Source organism: Rousettus aegyptiacus, unplaced genomic scaffold (assembly GCF_014176215.1).
Source record: "Rousettus aegyptiacus isolate mRouAeg1 unplaced genomic scaffold, mRouAeg1.p scaffold_m13_p_6, whole genome shotgun sequence".
Classification (NCBI taxonomy): Eukaryota; Metazoa; Chordata; class Mammalia; order Chiroptera; family Pteropodidae; genus Rousettus; species Rousettus aegyptiacus.
Window position 1 is genome coordinate 71,481,612 of NW_023416309.1, and position 19,978 is coordinate 71,501,589.

The following is a 19,978-nucleotide window of genomic DNA, read 5'->3' on the forward strand; positions in this document are numbered from 1 at the left end:
CCTTAAATATCATTTATGGGTGGTTCCATAAATATAACTTGGTGTCTATGTTCTTTGGCCGCAGTGGGATGTGGTATGCCCTTAAAAAAATGGACCCTCTTTTGTTGAAGCTGACATGCCATGCAACAGCCTTCTGTAGCAGGAAGTTGAATTGTGGGTTCTTACAGGCCAGGCTTCTGTCCAGTCTACCTGCAGATATAACATCCTGAGGGAGGATCCCCAACAGTGAGTCTTGACCAATAGTAACGAGTCATCTGAGGGGCAGGGGTGGAAAATGGTCCAGTTTAACCCAACGCAGCAGAGCAACTCCTCACCCCACAAAAGTGGCCCCAACACAAAAAAACAACCAAGAAATTAAAAAACACAGAAAACCAGATGATCTGGACTCCCTCTTTTGCCAAGTTCCTAAGTCAGAAATTCCTATACTAGCCAATAATTAAGGTATGGATGAGCTTCGTGATTTATCACATGTTCTCATGTGTAATATATGATGGGTCCTCGCAGTAGCTCCATGAGCTTGGGCGAGCAGTTACTCTTCTCTTGATCCCAAGTTTACACCCGAGGACATGGGATCGTGATTTGCTCCAGGTTAGAAAGTGGCCGTTAGTAAGAGACAGATGGAGCATTCAGACTTTTGACTTAGAGTTCTGTACTCTTTTATTATGAACTCTTGGCAGTGTTTACACTCATTTAAAAATCTGGATAAAGGTGCTCTGATTTTTTTTTTTTTTTTTAAAGAATCATGTTAGTAAGAGAGTTTGAGCTTTGCTTTGGGAAGCTTCAATCAAATTATGGTTGGATTTTTGGCTGATCTTAGGGTCTCATTTGAGCTGTAAGAGCAAATAGAAGGATGTTCCTCTTGCTTTAAGTAGCTAGTAAAATTCAAACTGGTGGATAGGCTCAGCTGTGGGATCAAAAATGGTTTACAGAAACCTTTAGGATGTTTCTGTTTGTCTAAGTGTTTTAAAAATCAACTTAATTGAGGTTGTCTGAAGGTGTTTGAAAGTTTCAGAGATGCAGTTGTGTATTTATACTTCACTGTGATTAAACAGATGGACACATACATCCCTTCTTCTCCCCAAAACCCTAAACCCCACGGCTGTGGCTTTGACTAAAGTAAGAAAACATCTTTTTATTCATAAGCCCTAAATCAGGTACATAGCGGATCTCGTGCAAATATGATGAAGAAAGTACTTTAAAATGTTTTTAAGCTAACTAGGTAGGTACAGATAAATGTTTTGTTACTAACACATTAGAAAATAAAAGTAAAGTGGGTGACTATGCATTTGAAGAGGACTTTTTGGCTTCTTCCTGGCTTATCAAAACTATTGATTTAATAGGTAGATCTCAACTGAGCATGCCCAGAGGAGCACAGATTCTTAAATAGTGGGTCCTAAAATAAGGCATTTTAACTGATAGAAAACGAGTGCTCTTTAGGCTGTTACCCCTTGACTGTAATGTAGCCTGTACACACTGAGGTGGTCAGTTTCCAGCCAAGCTGAGCAAGCCTTGCAGTATCCTGGAGGGCCTGGGGATTAGGTCACCAATAGGGTGGTGGCACCTGCAGGAATTCGGAACCTGGTCCTGAGGACCATGGGTGCTACTTAATCTCAGCGCTGTGTCTGACGGACCACTGGAGGCTAGGAAGAGCTTCCGCCTCTGGTTCTGGGGCCTTGAAGGTTTCTTCCAAGCCTCTGGTGCCTCCTCCCTTAACTAACGTTTTTAACGATGGGCTTGGGGGACGGGGCTCTGAAAATTATATGCTGTTTGAGGTTCTCTGGGCACCATTCACTTAGACTAACCTGGGCATGACTTGCTCTAGAGAAAGCTGGAAATTTTCTTCCCAGTGCTTCTCTGATGTACAGAGAGTGTTTTCTTTCCTTTCTTTGGGTGTGTGTTTGCACATTCCCTGCCAGCACTGTCTCCAGACACCAGGGTGTTTGCAGTCTTGAGCTGGGCAAGGCTCTCAGCCAGCCACCAGCTGGGGGTTTTCTGGTGGTCTTTCCACCCGCGCCCTGGGAAACCAGCTCTTCTCATAGTATCTCGGTGGAGCGGCCCAGACATAGTTTGGAACTCCTTTGCAGGAACTGGCCGTGCATCTCCAGAAAACACTCATGATCTTTGGTACCAAGTGGCTTCTGTTGGGTGCTTTCTCCCTTCTTCAGCCAGTTGCCAGTCTCCGATTAGGGGTTTGGTGTTCAGAGGATTCTCAGAGGAGCTATTGATCTAGCCAGTTGTGTCTGTCCTGTAATTCTCTTCTTGCTTGAAGAAAGACTGTACTTTCTTGTTAGAAGTCCAGTATTCATCGATATTAATTTATACAGTCATTTCTTAGGCCCTTTCTTGTCTGATATTAAGGGTTCTGCAGAGATTGGCCACTCTGGGCTGATCTCACAACTTTGAATGGAATTCACTCTGGTCCGATTGACCCAGGCCCCCAAAAGTGCATCTTGAGGCCTCATGCTCTGATCTGAGTCATTCTCTTTCATGTGGGGATAATGTCCTTGGGCCTGGTAGTTCCCGTAAGAGGCAGAGACTCATCTGTTCTGAGTACCTTTTGGTGAGTACTTCAGCAGCCATGGTCAGAACATCCTCCTGGTTCTGTTTTGGGAACAATGAGAGTGTAGGTGGGCACAGCAGCAGATTCCTCAGCTTCAAACAGGGCCCCGAAGTGGAACCAATTACCAACCTCCTCCTGCCCCTTGAAATCCATGGAGCCGCAAGGGTCTCCTGTGATCACATCTTAAGCAGGCTGCTGGTCTACCACTGTGAGCACCCCATTTACTTCTTTCAAGCTGCTGACTGTTGACTCTACCACCTGGTTGGGGCCCTTACTGTTGCCAGCCCTAGGCCACATCAGGGAAAAGATGGGGCCGGACCTGCCTGAGCCCCTTCCTTGTCGGCCCCTTTTTTTTCCATGCTCATCAGCTTGACCTGCGATCCCCCCTTTGCCCGTGAGTCCATCTAACACACTGTATTAGCTTGGGCTGCCAGAACAAAGTGCCATGGACCAGGGTAGGCGGCGGAGGCTTAAACAATCGACACTTATTTTCTTAAAGTTCTGGGGACTGGAAGTTCAAGATCAAAGTGTCATTAGCAGGGTTGTTTCCTCTGAGGCCTCTCTTCTTGCCTTGTAGATGGTGCCGTCTCATTGTGTTTTCACATGGTCTGCCCTCTGTGTTTGTGTCCCGATCTCTTCTTTTGAGGACACCAGTCATATTGGGTTAGGGCCCACTCTAGTGACTTCATTTTAACTTAATCACCTCTTTACATACCCCTTCTCCAAACACAGTCACATCCTGAGGTACTAGGGTTAGGACTTCAACATGTGAATTTTGGGGGCAATGCAGTTCAGCTTATATGACACACTCTGTAATTCTTGTCTGAACTCCCACGAGTTCAGCCTGTGCCTGCATACAGAACTGTGTGTCTTGATCAACGTTGCGTGGAATTTGAAAAAATAATAAAATTTACATAAGTTTGTAATATATTGGGGACATCTGAGAATCTTTTTCTGTAAGGTAATTACTGGTTTTAGTGCTGTCATGTTTCCTCTTTAAACTTTAAAAATATTTAGTTACTTACTATACACTAATCATATAGTCTACTTTATTGACTTTGTTTTGTGTGTGTTTCTTCAGATAATTTGAAAGGTTTACAATCTGCTTTTGGTTTATAACAACTGTATAACTTTAATACCACTGTGAGCTGTGACAAAATTATTCTGACAAGTGATAGTCTTAACAAAAACCATGAACATTTATTATACTTTAGAAAAATAAAAATTAACCCTCTCCACAACCTTGCATTGTAAGGTATCTATTATACACATTTTAAAGGTGAGGAATTCATAGAAAGCTTGCTTGAGGCCACTTGTCTTAGCACCTAGCAGAGTCTGATTCTGAAGTCCTGCCGCTAACCTTGTGTTGTGGGGCCTGCATGTTCCAGGTAGCCACCGGCATTGCCTCCAATCCCTCCCCTTTATTTCTTTGGAGCTGGGTTCTCTGGAGGGGAGAATTCAGAGATGCGTATCTTAGGTGTTTGGACCTGCCCTGGAGTATCTGGAGGGTTTATTTAGGCCTACCTGGGCACTCATTCAAACAGTGGCTCTAGAGTTTTTTCAGTGTGGCCTGTGGACACCATCCCGAGACAGGAAATTTCACGAGACAGGAAATTTCAGAGATGAGTCAGGCCCAGGGCCCTGGGGCATCTCCCTGGGTCTCCAGAAGTAGCCTTTCCATGGCTCTCAGATGGGCCCAGCTGGTTGTGGGTTGAGGTGTGGGCAGCTCAGCAGCCATCAGACCCCTCTGTGTGTGTCTACCCCTGCTTGAGGGACCCACTGAGGCACAGTGGGGTGACGACTAGCACGGGGCCCTTCATCTTTAGCACTTGTGTTAGCAGTACCATAGAAGGGACTCAGATTCTTTTTTTACCTCAGCGTGGTAGCATAGAGGGGCACAGTGATACTCCCAGTGCATGACCACCTGTCCTCTGGTGCCACAGACCAGTACCGGTTCGTGACTTGTTTGGAACCGGGCTGTACGGCAGGAGGTGAGCAGTGGACAAGGGAGCAAAGCTTCATCTGTATTTGTAGCCACTCCCCAGAACTAGCATCACCTCCTCAGCTCCACTTTAGATCATCAGGCATTAGATTCTCATAGGAACACTGGTCTCTGAGGCCAAAAGGGTTGGGGACCACTGCTTTGGGGGAATTCTGGTGAGGAGCACCTTAGCAGCAGTATCAGCCAGACTTCAACCAGAGAAGCAGAACCAGTAGGAGATACACACATAGATATAGACGTATGTCATACACATAGACATACACATATGTAGACATAGGCACACATGCACATATATACATAGACACATGTGTGGACAGACACATTCATAGACTTCCACACAGTGCATAGACACACACAGACATATGTAGACACACATAAATATATATTTTTATTTATTTTTAATTAATTTATTTAGGCGGGGCAACCTTTGGTTGACTTCACAGATTGCAAGGATCTTGCCAGCTTATAACCCCTTATCTATTTATTTTTGCGCCTACAGCACCTGGTCTTCCTAGGTGGTCTCCCATTCAAGTACTAACCAGGCCTGACCCTGCTTAGCTTCCGAGATCAAATGGGGTCGGGCTTGTTCAGGGTGGCATGGCCATAGACGATATATACATTTTAAAGAGAAGTTTTGTTTTGTTTTGTTTTTTGTTTTTGTTGTTTTTGTTTTTGTTTTTACAGGGAATTGGTCTTTTGCCATTGAGGAGTTAAGCTGTCTCTGTGAGGCTGTGGTCTCCACATCTGATGCTGGAGTTTGAAACCCACGGGGCAGCCCGAGTCAGGAAGGAAATATCATGAGCTGGGACTCCTCAAGGACAGGCTGAGATTACCTCTCACCTTGGTGGTGCGGTGATCCTGCAGAGGCCAGGCCCTTTGTCACAGAATGAACTATATAAACCTTGCCCAGGCATCAGAGAAGCTGAGTGGGGTCTGGGGAAGGGCGGGGTATCTGTGGCTGGGCCAGTGCTTCATGCCAGAGTGGCAGTCAGCACGTCCGCAACAACATGCATGGCTGCTGCTTCCCTTGAGCCCTCCAGACCTCTCGAGGATCTTCCTGTGGTCTACCCTAACCAGTACATACAAGGTGAATTCTGGGAACTGAAATTCATCATCGCCAAGTTGACACATTAGAAATCCATCACACCACCAGAAGGTTGGGTGAACTGGTGGGAAGACAGGAGATTTGGGAGTCAGAGCGATCTAAACTTAGGGAAATTACCTGATTTGTGCCTCTTCGATGAAGGGGGAATAATAATACAAATCCCCTCTTTAAAGAGGGTCATTAATTGGGTGTATTAAATGGAATGAAGGATGTTAGGTGTCTCACTTTGCTCCTGAACCTAGGGTAGAAATCTCAGGCCTTGTACAGTTTTTGACAGTATCCACGAACACAATAACGCTACATAATTAAATTTCATTCTGTCCCCTCAGTAAGTGGCTTCTTCACATAGGGCTTGTGTATTCCCTACATTAAATTTATTCCTAGGAAGTTGAAATTTCTTCTTGTTATTGTGAGTGAAAATTTAATTATGTTTTTAAATTTGTTATATATATGGTTCCGGAAAGATGTTAATAAATAGTCATGTTCTGTCTTTAATGGGAATTCCTCTGGGGTTTCATCATAACTCTGATAACTGGCTGTTGGTTTTAGATAGCATGTATATTTTCTATTTAGCATTTTAATATCCCTTTTATGTGTGTTTTTCTGTGTCCTCATGGAGAATATTAGATTAGGCTGGTCCTAATACCAAATAGAAGTACTTTTGAAGCCACAAATAGGTGTGGAATTTTGTCAACTGACAAAAGCATTTCTCAATCATATATTTTTTCATTTTTGAAATATTAATGTGATTCATGACATTAATAGATTTCCTAGCAGGGCAGATGTTGCAATCAGAGGCAGTTGGGTGGAAAGAGCCTAGGCCAGAGTATCTGGATACCTGGACTCTGGTCCTGGTTTGGTTCTTGATTACAAATTTGACCTTGGACAAGGCAATATGTTTCATTATTCCTTTTAATAATGTCCTGCATCCCTGTTTCCTTACTCATGAAATGGCATAGTTAGGTTTTCCTTCCCTTCTTACGAGTGAGTTAGAAGGATAGCAATGAATCAATAGTTCCTTCATCTACACTTTTTAAAATGCTTTCTCATCTACAAAAGAACCATTGAAAGTGTCACATGAGGGGGTATTATGATCCTACTTACTGTACCCTCATCAACCAAGAATTCACTTGTTCATTCACTTATTCATCCAACAAATATTTATTGAGCAACTGCAGTGTTCTAGGAATTGTTCCTGACACTGAGAATACAGCAGTAAACAAGGTAGACACATTTCCTGCACAGTGGCGCTTACATTCCAGTAAACACACACACTTTCACATATACGTCTGCTGAGTGACATATGAAGATATGAAGATATATAAAGCAGGGAGAGGGGATGGGGAGCGAGGCGGAGTGGGGGAGGCTTACTTTAAGTGGGGTGGTCAGGGAAGACCTCTTTGAGGTGACATATGAGCAGAGAACTAAATGAAGAGGGAGAATGAGCCAGATGAAAATCTGGGGGAAGAATGCTTTCCGCAGAGGAAGAGTAAGTGCAAAGTTCCTATGGAACAGCAGTGATGCCACGCAGCTTGAGTTGGGAAAACAGGAGGTAAGGGAAAGGATTTGCAGTCTGAGAGGCTTAGGAGGGCCAGATACTGCAGGACCTCGTTGGCTATCACAAAGACTCATTTTCTTTTTTTGTGTGAAGGGAAGCCATTGGGGGCTTGTGAGCTGTGTGTGACACGATCAGGTTTCTTATCCTAAATTGGTCACTGGCTGCCAGTGGAGAATGGATTGAAGTGGGTTACGGGTTGAGGTAAACAGGGATGGTTGGCTCCATCTGGGATGATGGCAGTGGAGTTGGTGAGAAGCATCGGATTTGGGGTCCAGTTTGAAGGAGGCGCTGACAGGATTTGCTGATGGATTACAAGTCTCATCTTAGAGACAGCTACTTGGCTTTTCCTGTGAGAAGAAAATGTGTCAGACCCCCCCCCCCCCGCCTTCTACAGTCTGGGGAAATCTGGCTGCATTTTCCACAGCACCATTGTGCTGAGTTGGGAGAAACTCTGAGGACCCCCAGCAACTCTCAAAACCTCTGGCTGGACGGAGAGATGAAAATAACTAAGGGGTTCGGATGACCTTGGGAGAAATTCTGTTCTGTGGCCAAGCCCAGAAACACTCTAGGATTGATCTGATCCATGGGAGAAGAAACTGCCCATATACCCCAGCCTCCCCGTGGGTCATCGGCAATTTGCTCGGAAAGAAAGATGAGCAAGTTGGCCAGGTGCCACTCTGTTACAGTCGGCGTTAGTCATGGGACACTTTGCCACGGGTGACATCGTGGTTAATTAATAAAAGACAGACACCATTTGGGAGGCATTTGCTTTAATTCGGGGTGTCTAGTCCTTCTGCAGACAGCCCGTTGTGCTGTTGCAGCCAGAACCCACCCATGTGCTCCAGTGGGGCCAAGTTGCTAATTTATGTCCTTCTTCTTTAAACTCTCCCCTTAATTCTGAACAGGAAGAAGTCTCATTTCTCCCTAAATATCACAGCTTCAAGTCTTCCCCACTGTTTTCTGCTTGTATTCCTTCCTTTGATCTTCTGTTGAAAATTACTTTCCTTCCCAGAGCTTAGGCATCCAGCTCTGAGCAGAGCAGCGCTCACCTCCTTTAGCTGCCAGGCACCCCATCACCACGCCCCCAGGACTGAGGCCTGGGGATGTTCTCACTTCTTCTATGTGCTCACTGGGCACAGAGCTCAGAAGGAGGTACCAGACCTTGGATGGTAGAGAAAGAAAAAGAAGGCATTGTGCCTGCACTGCCGGCTTATTTCCCTCCATGTGGAGACAGGAAAGCACATGTTAAAAATAATATTAAAAGGTAAAATCAGAAATATAAATGTATAGTAGCAGAGCCTGTTTGGGCATTCATAGCTGCTCCTCAACCCTTATTAGTTTAGGCCAGCTCAGTCCCTGGCCTTTCTTATGGAGAACCAGTCTGAGTAATGGGCAGAGAAACAAAATTGGAGAGGTCTGGAAGGCTTGTTTCAGGACGGAGGGAGAAAGGACTGATCTTGAACCTCTTTGTGTGTGAGGGTCTGTCTTCTGTCTGTCTTTTGTGGAAGGATGCCTGCTGGGGAGAAAGGCCCAACCAAGCTGTGGGGGCGGGGGAGGAATTTAAAGTCCTTTAGATAAAGGGAGGAAGGAGATTTGCCTGTGGAGTCAGATTGAAAGGGAGGATAAGATTTTAAGTTCTGCTCTGTGTTATGAATGTAGCCCCTCACCCCCCTTTTTAAAGAGGCTTTAGTTAAAAATCAAATTGCTTTTGAAGTAAGTTTTGGTGACCCGAGTGATGTTTTTCCAAATGTGATACCATACAGAGACTGAGTTACAGCTCTGTAGACAAAGACATGGATGATGAGTGGCAATCATCTCTGTGTGTACACATGTGTTTACATGTATACATATATGCAAGGTGGGGGTGGGATTGAAGAGCAAGAATTAAGAATTGCTGGGTTACATGGTAATTGAGCTTTTGAGGAACTGGCAGACTATTTTGCAAAGTTGCTCTGTAGTTTTGTTTTCCCATCTGCTTGAGGGTCTAATATCTGCATCCTCACCAATATTTGTTAGTATCTTTTTGATTATAGCCATTCCAGTGGGTGAGAAGCAGTGTGTCCTATAGTTTTGATTTGCATTTCCCTAAAGGCAAATGATGTTGAGGCTATTCATGTGCTTATTGCCTGCTCTTATATCTTTTTTGGAGAAAGCTCTTTGTCCATGTTTAAAAAATTGTTACATAACAAGTGTCTTTTTCTTATAAGTGTTCTTTATATATTCCAAATAAAAATCCCTTATTAGATACATGATTTGCAATTTTTTTCTTCTGTTCTGTGGGTTCCCTTGCTTATGCTTTTTAGTGTAGTACTTAAAATGTTACCTGATCCAAAGTCATGAAGATTTACACTTGTATTTTCTTCTAAGGGTCGTATAGTGTTAGCTCTTACATTTAGAACTTGAGCTTTTTTGAGTTAATTTTTTAAATGGTCTGAGAAAGGGGGACAGCTTTATTCTTTTGCATGTGGCTCTCTGTTGTCCCAGCATCATTTGTTAAAAAGACGGTTTTTTCCTCATCCATAGCCTTGGCACTTTGTCATCAAGGCTTCTTTACCAGTGTTATTTATTTAAATCAGTGGGCGGGGAAGCCCACTGTCATGTCTGTGTACTGACCCACAGGGAGAAATCAAATCATTCGAAGGTCATTTACATTAAAAGATGCCTTTGTTTGGAATTTTAAACAAGATTTCAATGAAAACTTTTACTGAAAATGAAAATAGGCAATGAACAATGCTGTTGAATAAATATAAGTAATGAAACACTGAGTTTTATATTCTGGCCCAGTTAAGGGTGAGCGGGGGAGGCACTTGGCCTCAGCTTGCTCTGGAATTCGATGGTCTGTGGATTGAAAATCAGAGCTGAGTGCACCAAGTGTGGGAGCCTGGACTGTGGGTCTGTGAGCACAGGCTCCCCATATCCCCCTCACCCCCCACAATCCCCCTAATAGATCCTCAGCTCCTCGGCAGCAGGAGGTCAGTGCAGGGACAGTGGGCAGAGGGGAGTAGTCATCTGTGGGACACTCCACATTGTTTCTTGGCCTTGATTTAGGAAGGGGATTAGGGAATTGTTTCCTCTAGAAGCCTCCACCGCAAAATGGAATCAGAATGGAATCCTGGAGTGCTGTGGCCTTTGCCTCCCACGTGTGGGTTGGGTGGCGGAGCCGCCCCGGAACCTGGGGTGTGGGCCAGGAGGATGCATGCATGGCCTCATGTGTGACTCGGGGCCCCAGGCGGGGCAGGGCCGTGTGCTGGGCTCCCAGGCCTGGCCTGACTCCCTGGAAACTGGACCTGGAGCCCCTGCTGGCCCGGCTGCTCCTGGGAGTCCACCCAAGCTGAATACCCGAGAGCAGAGGATTAGCTAAGCCCCAGATGTTTAGAGCCCTGACTCAATGTTTGCGTGTGCTCTGTCGAGAGCTTATGTGGCCCCAGCGGTGGTCCTGGAATTGACTCAGATCTTTGAATGGTTCTGGTGTTTAATCAGCATTTCTAGGGAGAGGCTTGGGGTTCTAGGGTTTACTCAGAGCTTTCTGCCCAGGTCCTCTCAGCCTGGTTGTTAGAACTTGCCTTTTTTCAGGCGTTAGGGGGCTGGAGACGTGGCTCATGTCTTGGAGGGGAATCTAGTCAGAGCTCTGGGTTAGGGACGTTCTCTGCCTAGGTCCAGCATTTCCCTTGTTCAGGTTGGTGCTTTAAAATCAAAGTTCTTAAGTAAGAGTTGTGTCCTCAAGGCCTGAGTCTCACCCTCTGTGAGTGCACAGTTGAAATGCTTTCAGGGGCGTTAGTGGGGCTGTTGACGATGAGGGTTCCGGAGCAAAGAAAAACTGAGCATTGCGTGCAGCCCTTCCAGCCCAGGTCTCCATCCGTGGAGCCCCAGCTCCTGCTCCACTAGCCCCCACCTGGCCCAGTTTCATACTGCAGGCTGTGCAGAAGGGGGAGGGCTACATGGTGGCCGCCGGAAGCCAGTTCTCCTGATGCAAGCGGAAGCTGGGTCCAGGAGGGGCTCGTGGAGGCACCACTGCCTTCTTTCCCAGGGATTCCTGAGTCACTGCTTAGAAATTAGCCTCAGTGTTCAGAGCAGAGCTGATACCCACAATCACAGAATGTTGGATTATCTCTGGTGTGTGGTGACTGATGCAGATGTCAGGGGTCAGGTAGGTCACTAAGATCTGAGGAATTATGTGCTGCTAGAAATAGGCAGCATTGGCCAGTCATGGGTACCATATGCCCAGCTGGAAATCTAAAATCTCTCCATCGTGTAATGTTGGTAATTGATTCAAATCAAAAACAACAGCAAACAGTGCAGTGAGCTGTTCAAAACCTACCAGCGACCTGGATCCAGCCTTCAGGTTGTATCCTTCTCCCAATCTGGTAAGCAGCCTGCACTCACACCTCAGTTTCTAGACTTCCCGCTCTGGTGCTGTGTCCAGTAAACCAAACCATTACTCTCCAGTCAGGAAATGGAGACCCAATGAGGTTAAGGAAGATCATCTGGCTTAGTAAGGGGCGAAGTCAGGATTTGAACGCAGAACCCCTGGCTCTAGCTGCTCTGTTGTCACTGGGACGAGAATCCAGGTCCGCTGGGTTCCATAGCATATTCCCTTTCCACAGCTGGGACTGGCGCCTGACCGTCAAAGCCGGGCTGTTGCTAAACCAGCAAGCAGCTTCTGTGGACTTCTGTGGACTTTCCAGGAACAGATCTTGAGGGTGTATGCTTACATGTGCTTGCATGTGCTTGCGTGTGCTCATAATTGTGCACATGTGCATGTGAATTCTCTCTTCATCTTTTCCCTTACTCTCATTCATTATGAGTGTCTTCCCTGAGAACTCCAAGGAATTCCCCCAGAAGGAAGGTATTTGGAGCAAATACTTTTTCTTGTCTGAGAATCGGCTCCCTCTTGCAGGAAGGGACCATTTAACCCTTGCCCTCTCTTGAGTCACTGGGTCAGTCACTGCTGATGAGTTGGTGACCAGGGAAGGCCAATAGTGTTGTCAAGCTCAGCCCCTGTTGTGGGCACCCTGTGGGTCAGGGGCTGCCCTGAGATGGTGAACCAGCTGACACATGAGTCTAGGCCACAGACTGGCGGCACCCACAATGGTCAGACCATGTGAGCTCACAGAGTCTACCTCATCCAGCTCCCTCTGGCTCTGTGATATAAATTGGGAGGAGGGTTTGGGTGTGTGTAAGGGTGGGGGAAGAGGAGGGAAGTGTTAATAAATAAAACAGGGTGGAGGGCTTCTAAAAGATTTACTAGCTAAATATTTTCCGGATGTTTTCCTAGGCCTTTAAGGCTGATCCAGAGGAGGGCTTAACAGGACTTCAGTGGTCCCCACTCTCAGCCAACCTCTCATACCCTGGCCTCATTCCCAGCACCACCCAGATCCCACCCACCCCCAGTTTCTCCATCACGATTTACTCCCCTCTTTCATCCTACTGGGAAAGAAAGAATAATTTCCTTACTTTCCTGGTTTTAATCATACATGTAGTTATACACCTGTTTTCTCCTTTAAACATAATATTTTTGAATATCTTTCTCTGTCACTAAGTGTATCTAAAGCATTTTTTTTTAGTATTTGCTATTAGTTCATTATGTGAACGAACTATTTATTATTTAAATCCCCTAGTGATGGACACTGAGATTACTTTTGTTTTTTTTGCTCTTATTAAAATTACTGAAGCTGACATTCCCTGTGATGTCATCTTTTTGTGCTGAGATTAATTTCCTGGAAAAAAGAGTGCTATACCAATTTTTTAGCCCTGGAGAATACCTGAAGCTCTATTCTCTGGCCAAGGCTAGGATTTGGTGGCCTAAAGGGAGTTCTTAATGGGATCTGTTATGATCTGCCAATGATGCTGTGGAAGCTAGGTGAGAGGGAGGCCGCGTCTCTGCTAGCGGGAGCTCATGTCTGTGTGTGGGGGGTGCATGGGGTATCTTGGTTCCCTCCTTTGGAATTTGGCAAGAGGCTATCGTGGAGGCTGTCTTTCCTCTGGGGCTTTGTTCTGTGGGTCTCATTGAGGACCCCTCCGTGTGGCCCGAGTTCTGCAGTGTGAGCGAGGGGCAGTTTGCCCTGGACCGTCCATTTGCTTTCACCCTTGGACTGGCCTTTCCTTGTCGGAGGCTTGTGCAAGGCCACGCCATGAAGGGCCGGTTGGAGCCGGGAGCCATGTGGGGAGCCCTCTTGGGCACAGTGACTGCTCTGTTTCCTCCTCTACCTCGCCAGGGGCCTCCATTCACTGCAAGGAGAGTCACGCATTCCCCCTTGAGATAAGAATAGAGCCTGACTGTGCCCCAGGACAGAGTCCAGCTTCTTCAGTTGGCCCTCCGAGGCCTGGCAAGCACTCCCAGATGGTACTGGCATGAGTGGGCCCTGGCCGCCTGCCCCACCAGCCCCTTGTGCATTGTGCGGCTGGGACACTGGGTACAGTGTGTTTGCGTGGACTGCCACCTCACCCCACCACTGTCTCCATGCTCTGCTCAGGATGGAGGGTCTTGGCCTGGAATCAGCTGCTCCAGGGTTCTGCTGTGCCCCTTCCCTTCTCTGGGGCCTTGGACTCTACCCTCCAAGATTTGAAAACTCCCCTGAGTAGCCACGTCTATCTATTCCTGGACCAGGGAATGGAACCCTTGCTTGGAGAGGGGAGCAAGCTGTAGGAGAGGGCCTGCAGTTGGATGTTAAAGGCAGCAGCCTAGGGACCCCAGTGGCTTCTTTCTACAACCCCAAGGAACAGGAAACAAGAACTGGCAGGGGCAACAGTTTGTGTGAGTGATGACTGGGTGCTGGGACTTCCACCCTCAGCCCCACATGTGTTTGAGGAGGGAGCTGGAACGGCCTGTGTTAGTTCAACAGCAAGACTGGACCAGGTGGTGTTAACTGGGGTTGAGGGTAGGTAGGGGACACTGAGGGGTGGAGCGTTCCTGGCTATCCTTGTGATCATTTTGGGTGATCTCTAGCGTACATTTTAGTTTCCGTATTCTGAGGTGAGGCTTCTGGAAGTGTGGTCCCTGGACCAGCAGCATTTGCATCACCTGGGAACTTGCTGGAGATGCATTTTCTCAGGCCCCGCACCTACTCAGTCAGAAACCAGGAGTGTCTCTCCCCGGGCCCCACCCCCGTCCCTCCCCCACATCTATGTTTAAGGAGCTCTCCTCCAGGAAATTCTGCTGCCATTCCAATGCTTCCTGGACCACTGCTGCAAGTAGGGTGTTTGAAAAAAAGCTTTCAGTGTTTTCCCTGTGTTTGACAGGTGACTCAAATTGAGTGTTGAAGGCCACAGACTACCTAAAGGGTGTGTGCCCCACCTAAAGGTATTCAAAGAAAGAGATATAAAAATATTTGTTTGAACACGGAGTCTCCCATTTGGCCTTAAAAAAAAAAAATGAAGATCTTTAACCTGCGCATGTTCACATATTTCAGTTAATTCTATAGTGGTGTGTTTCGCATATATGGGTGAAAAAAAAGAAGGCTTGTGGTCATAAATGACGTGGTGTAGTGGAGATGTGACTGGGAGCTGGGGGCTTTCCACCCTCCCTTCTGTGGCTGTTAACCAAACCTGCAGTCCTCAACCCTAAGGTAGGGAGGTGATCATGCTGCCCTTCTGGTGGGAAGCTCCCAGTAAGCCAGGCGCCAGGTGGCTCCTTGCCTGGTTTGGGAAAAGAAGTGTGTTTTTTGAATAGGGCCACATAAATAAACCCAGGTGTTAGGGAAAATGCCTTGAGTGAAGGTTACCTGGGTTCTTATCTTAGCATGCCTGAGACCGAGGGGGAAGATGTGGGTTTCTAAAAGATGCTAGCTTAGGCACGAGCTACATTTCCAAGGAGAAAGCACTGTTTATTTGAAAGTCTTCAGTGGGCAGAGAGGGTGAGCGAAAACACAGTGACTGGCTTTAGGAGTTTCCAAAGCACAGTCCTTTGGGTGGGTCTAGGAGAGTGGTACTGCTCCTGTTTACAGATGAGAAGGCATACTTGGGATTCAGGTCACATATTTACTAGTAAGTTTTGTCCTTCGACGTTTTTCTCTCTCTTGCCACCTCTGAGCACCACTGAGGGCAATAGTGCTCACACCATTTAGAGAGTGGGGCTTTGACTGGTGGCCTTTGCAAGGTTGGCTTCTCGGTCATATCTCAGTGCCATTGGTGAGAGGTAATGACATCACCACATGCTTTTGGAGGCTTTGTGTCAAGGGGCCACAGAGCTCCAGGTAGTTATGGATCTGCCTACCACTTCCTCTCAAGTCTTCCCCTGTGACAGTTTGCCTCAGTGGTTTCTGAGATGAGTGTGCTGTGCTTGCAGGAGGGTTGCTGAACTCTTTTCTGAGGTTTCCGTGGCACCCAGGAATCTTCTAGTTTTCTGAGACTTTGTTGGGATGAAGGGGGTAGGAGAAGCACGTGAGAGAGGTTGATGAGGAATAAGAAGCAATCTCAGTACCTTTGTACGTACCTATATTTATCATACTTTTTCCACCAATAAGTGGGCCTGTGACCTCACGTATGGATAGACTATTTTAACACAAATTTGTTGATTGAAAAATATTTAATAAAAGATAGCACTTACTGGTTTTTAGGCTCCATTCTGAACACTCATTTAATCCTCACAGCAAGCCTATAAATATTGCCAGGCCCATTTTACACTTGGGGAAACTGAGTCACAGAGGAGTTAAATCATTTCTTTAATGTCACCCAGCCAGTGAAAGGGTTCGTACCCAGGCCATCTCTCTCCAGAGCCCCTTATCTAAATGACAGCATACTCCTTCCTTTAGTAAGTACCCCCATCCCATAGAGGGAGAGGTGAGGACCCCTTTAGCCCCTGCAGCTCTGTCACTACCCCCATCCTAAATGGATCTGCACACTCAGTTTGAATAACTAGGTGGTTTCCAAGTTTGGGGTCCCAGCAGGCCTTTGCTTCATGTGGCTATTGTGAAGGGGAGGAAAAGATGAGAATGAGAGTAGTCGGGGAGAGGCACCCATAGCCTCCTTGCCTACATGCCTCCTTCCACCACCCCACTGCCTGCCTGCGAAGCTGGTAAGGGATGGAGGGCCCAGAGCAGCTTTGCTGAGAATCATCTGTTTGCTTTGGAGAACGGACCTTCCACTTATGGTCTGGGATTGAGTCCTGGTCTAGCTGAACCTTTGGGGGAGACACAGTATTAGGAAAGAAAAGTAAAAAGTGTCCCATCTTCTCAATTTCCTGCAACTCTGGGGGCAGATGAGATTGAAAGTGTTTATGGTAGGGCTGAGGGAGGTGGATGACATCAGTTCCTGGTGGCCGTTCCTTTGCATTGGTGGCTGTGTCATCCACTGGGGCCTAGGGCCAGCACTGGTCCAGCTGGCTCACTGCTGGACATGGAGTGGAAGGAGATGGAGAGTCCAGCGTCCAAGTCAGGGGTATGCACCAAAGGTTAGTCTTGACTTTCCTCCAAACAGGAAGAGCCTCTGTGCTTGGCTCACTTGTAGTTCCTTGATTAGCGCTGCTAAGAGTTGCCACTTGTGGTCAGAGGTGTGAGCTGCCAAACAGGTTTAATCTTCTAGCTGCCAAACCAGCCTAGGTGTGACATCCTCTGCTCATCTTCTACCCCTAGGCCACTGTGGCCCCCAGAATGAGCATAGCCAGGGAAAAGGAAACAAAGTCTGCCCAACAGAGATGCTCACATCAGAGGAGATGGCAGCCTGCCCGGCCCACTCAGTACTGTGGTTGGCACTTCTGAGAAGATGTTTGGTCTGAAGCATGGAATAGACATGGTAATTGAGAAGGTCCTGAAATCAGCAGATGCTTTGTGATAGTGACCAGCAAAGGTGTAAGGCCATTCTGTGGGCAGCTGCCAAGGAAAACACTGAGTTTCTGGTGGCTGAGCAGAGAGCACTGTTAACTGCGCCAGGTTGTAGCGAAGGTGGTGGTGGTGACGGTGGTGGTGGTGTGGAGACGTGAAGTAGGAGGAAAGAAGTGGTTGGGGCTCTCGATCAAGAATCAGACCCTCTTGGGAAGGACCTGCAGCCCTTTGTTTCATCATGTTTCATTTTGATAGGTATGCTTATAGGAATCCTATGAGACAGTGAGTTTCTGCTCATTCATAACCCTTCTAGAATTAGTTGTCTTAACATTTACCTTCCTGAATAAAATACAAGCTTTATAAGAGTAGGCAATGCCTGAGGCTTATGGTGAATATTCAGTAACTATTTGGTGAAGTAATGAATGAATGGTAGAAGGAAGGAAGTGAGCAGAGGAGCTAGAAAGATCTTCATCTGTGACTCGGAAGCAATTATAACATCTCGATGTATTAAAAATTGCCTCCCTGCCCCTGCCCCAACTCCTGATTCTCCTGACCTTTCTCTATTTTTTTTCTTCATTTTAATATTCTTTATGGTTTTTATGGTCTGCTCCCTCCCCAACTCTTGCCCCCCCCCATTTCCTCTTCTGTTTCATTCACCGATTTACCCTAAACATCTAGAAGCAGTGCCTGGCACTTGGTATTATTCACTAAATATTTGTCAAATGAATGGATGGATGAAGGTGCCCAGGAAGCACTCACCTTGTGCCATCTGTCCTTGGGAATCTGCTTGCTTTAGACATGCCATTTGAGCAGGTTGCCTGTTGTGCTAGTGTCCCATGGGTGGAGAAGGCCCGCATCCCCTGGGAGGTGCCTACATAGTCTGGCCACCTGCCCATGCCCCTGCTTTGTCCTCACAGGCACTGGGAGTAGGATGGCGCTGATACTGCACTATGCTCAACGAAGGATTTCCAGACTCCTTCGCAGGGTGGTGAGGGCCCCAGGTCAGGCCTAAGAGCCCACCAGGTATGAGTGGAGCTGTTTGCAGCTAAGGATTTCGGAGCCTCTGGCAGGACTGCATTCCTAAATCCCGCCCTCCTTCCCCTCCTTTCCCCACAGTTCAGTTCCCACCCACCCTGTGAGTTGTGAGAAGTGGAAAAATGCCTGGTTGAGCAATTGAGGGCTAAGGCAAAATCCTTGTTTACTCAGCCTCTATCTTCTTGTCTTATAACTAGTGCCCAGTTCACAGACCTAATCCGGAGAAGTCATGGCCACCTCCACATCCTGGGTGCTTCCCATTACTCTCAGGGTAAAGTCCAGCCCAAATTCTCAGCCCTGGGCGGCCTCCCCTTTGAGAGCCTTCGGCTGTGGATCAGTGAGTCCGTTTTTAATCCCTGCTCACAGTTTTGCTTTTGACCTTGTAACACTCCAGCTGCTTATTTGACATCTTCGTTCAACCTGTCCAAAACTTCACACCTGGTTTTTCCTCCCGGGTCTGTCTGGGCCACCCACAGCCTTTTCTACTCAGTAAATTGCAAGTCTGTCTTTGTAGCCGTGGGGGTCAAAACTCTTGACTCTCCTTTTCCTTTCCTAGCCCATGTTCATTTTGTCAGGTAAGCATGTTGACACTTCCTTCCAAACAGAATTAAAAAAAAAAAAATCCGGCCTCTTCTTACCACTCCCACTGGTATCATCTCGCTCTGAGCCACGGGTACCATCATTGTGCCCTTGGACTGTTGCAGTTGCCTACTGACCGTTCATCCAGACTGCAGTCTTTTGTTTTATCTAGTAAGTCTGATCATGTCCTGCTTCTCCTCAGAACATTCCACTGGGTCCCTGTGGCCAGGGTAGAAGCTGAAGAAGCTGCACAGTGGCTGACAAGGTGCTACATGATCAGGCCCCATTGTGGCTCTGACTTTAGGGTTTTTCTTTCTCTCATCTCACTCATTCCTCTCCTGAAAACTGGCCTCTGTGGTGGTTCAGATATTTCAGGCGTGCTTCCTCTGGGCCTTTGCAGCCCACAAAGCAAACTCTCTGCAGTGAGCTGAGTAATGGTCCTTCAAAGATGTCCATGTCCTAATCTTCAGGGACTGCAACTGTTACTTTACCTGGCAAATGCAGGTGTGATTAAGTTACAGATCTCAAGATAAGGAGATGATCATGGATTATCCAGGTGGGTTCAGTGTAATGACAAGTGTTGTTATAAGGGGAGACAGGAGGGCCAGGGTCAGTGGGAGATATGACAGTGGAAGCCAGAGATTCAAGTGATTCTAGGAAGGGGCCAGGAGCTAAGGAAAGCAGGCAGCCTCTAGACATTGAAAGAGACAAGGAAACCAGTTTTCTTCTAGGGCCTCTGGAAGGAGCCAGCTCTGCCAACACCTGCCTTTAGCTCAGCAAGACCCATTTCAGCCTTCTGAACCCCAGAACTGTATAAGTCTGTGTTGTAATTTTAAGCCCCTTAGTCTGTGATAATTTGGTTCAGCGGCCTCTGGAAGCTGAGCCACTCCTTCATCCCGTTCAGTCTCTTGTCCATTCTGCCATGCCCATCTCTGTATCTTCCTCTACTTTTCCTATTTTCTCCAGCACTTATCTCCTTCTAACAAAACTGAATCATTTACCTGTCAGTCAGGCATCTTGTAAGTCGTGTGTCTGTCCTCACAAGAATGTTAAATTCCCTTAGGTCACAGATCTTTGTTTTGTTGACCGATGTACCCCAGCACCTAAAACTGCATCCTGTGTATAAGAGGCGCTTAATCAAAGTTGTTGAATGAATGAGTGAACAAAAGAATTGTTTCTTGGCCTGGAATTGCCCCGTCTCCCTGCCCTGTTTTCTCTGCCTGTGTCCTCAAAGTCCATTTCAGCCTCACTTTTTTACAAAGTCTCTCTTGTGAGCGGCTTCCCTCTGAGTACGATGGCACTTCCTGTTGATCACTCTTGTCATGCGCCCAGTGATGGCGGGCAAGCTGGCTCTTTGCAGACCCCCACTCTGCCCAGGGCA

The 19,978-nt window shown here is 46.9% G+C and overlaps 1 protein-coding gene and 1 pseudogene across 2 annotated transcripts in view; one reads left to right on the forward strand and one right to left on the reverse strand.

The window, feature by feature from the left end:
- GAS7 (growth arrest specific 7) overlaps positions 1–19,978 on the forward strand; it is a 204,867-nt gene that overhangs the window by 34,821 nt on the left and 150,068 nt on the right. The gene's annotated exons all lie outside the window — the stretch shown is intronic.
- On the reverse strand, positions 5,053–5,171 carry LOC118604125 (annotated as a pseudogene).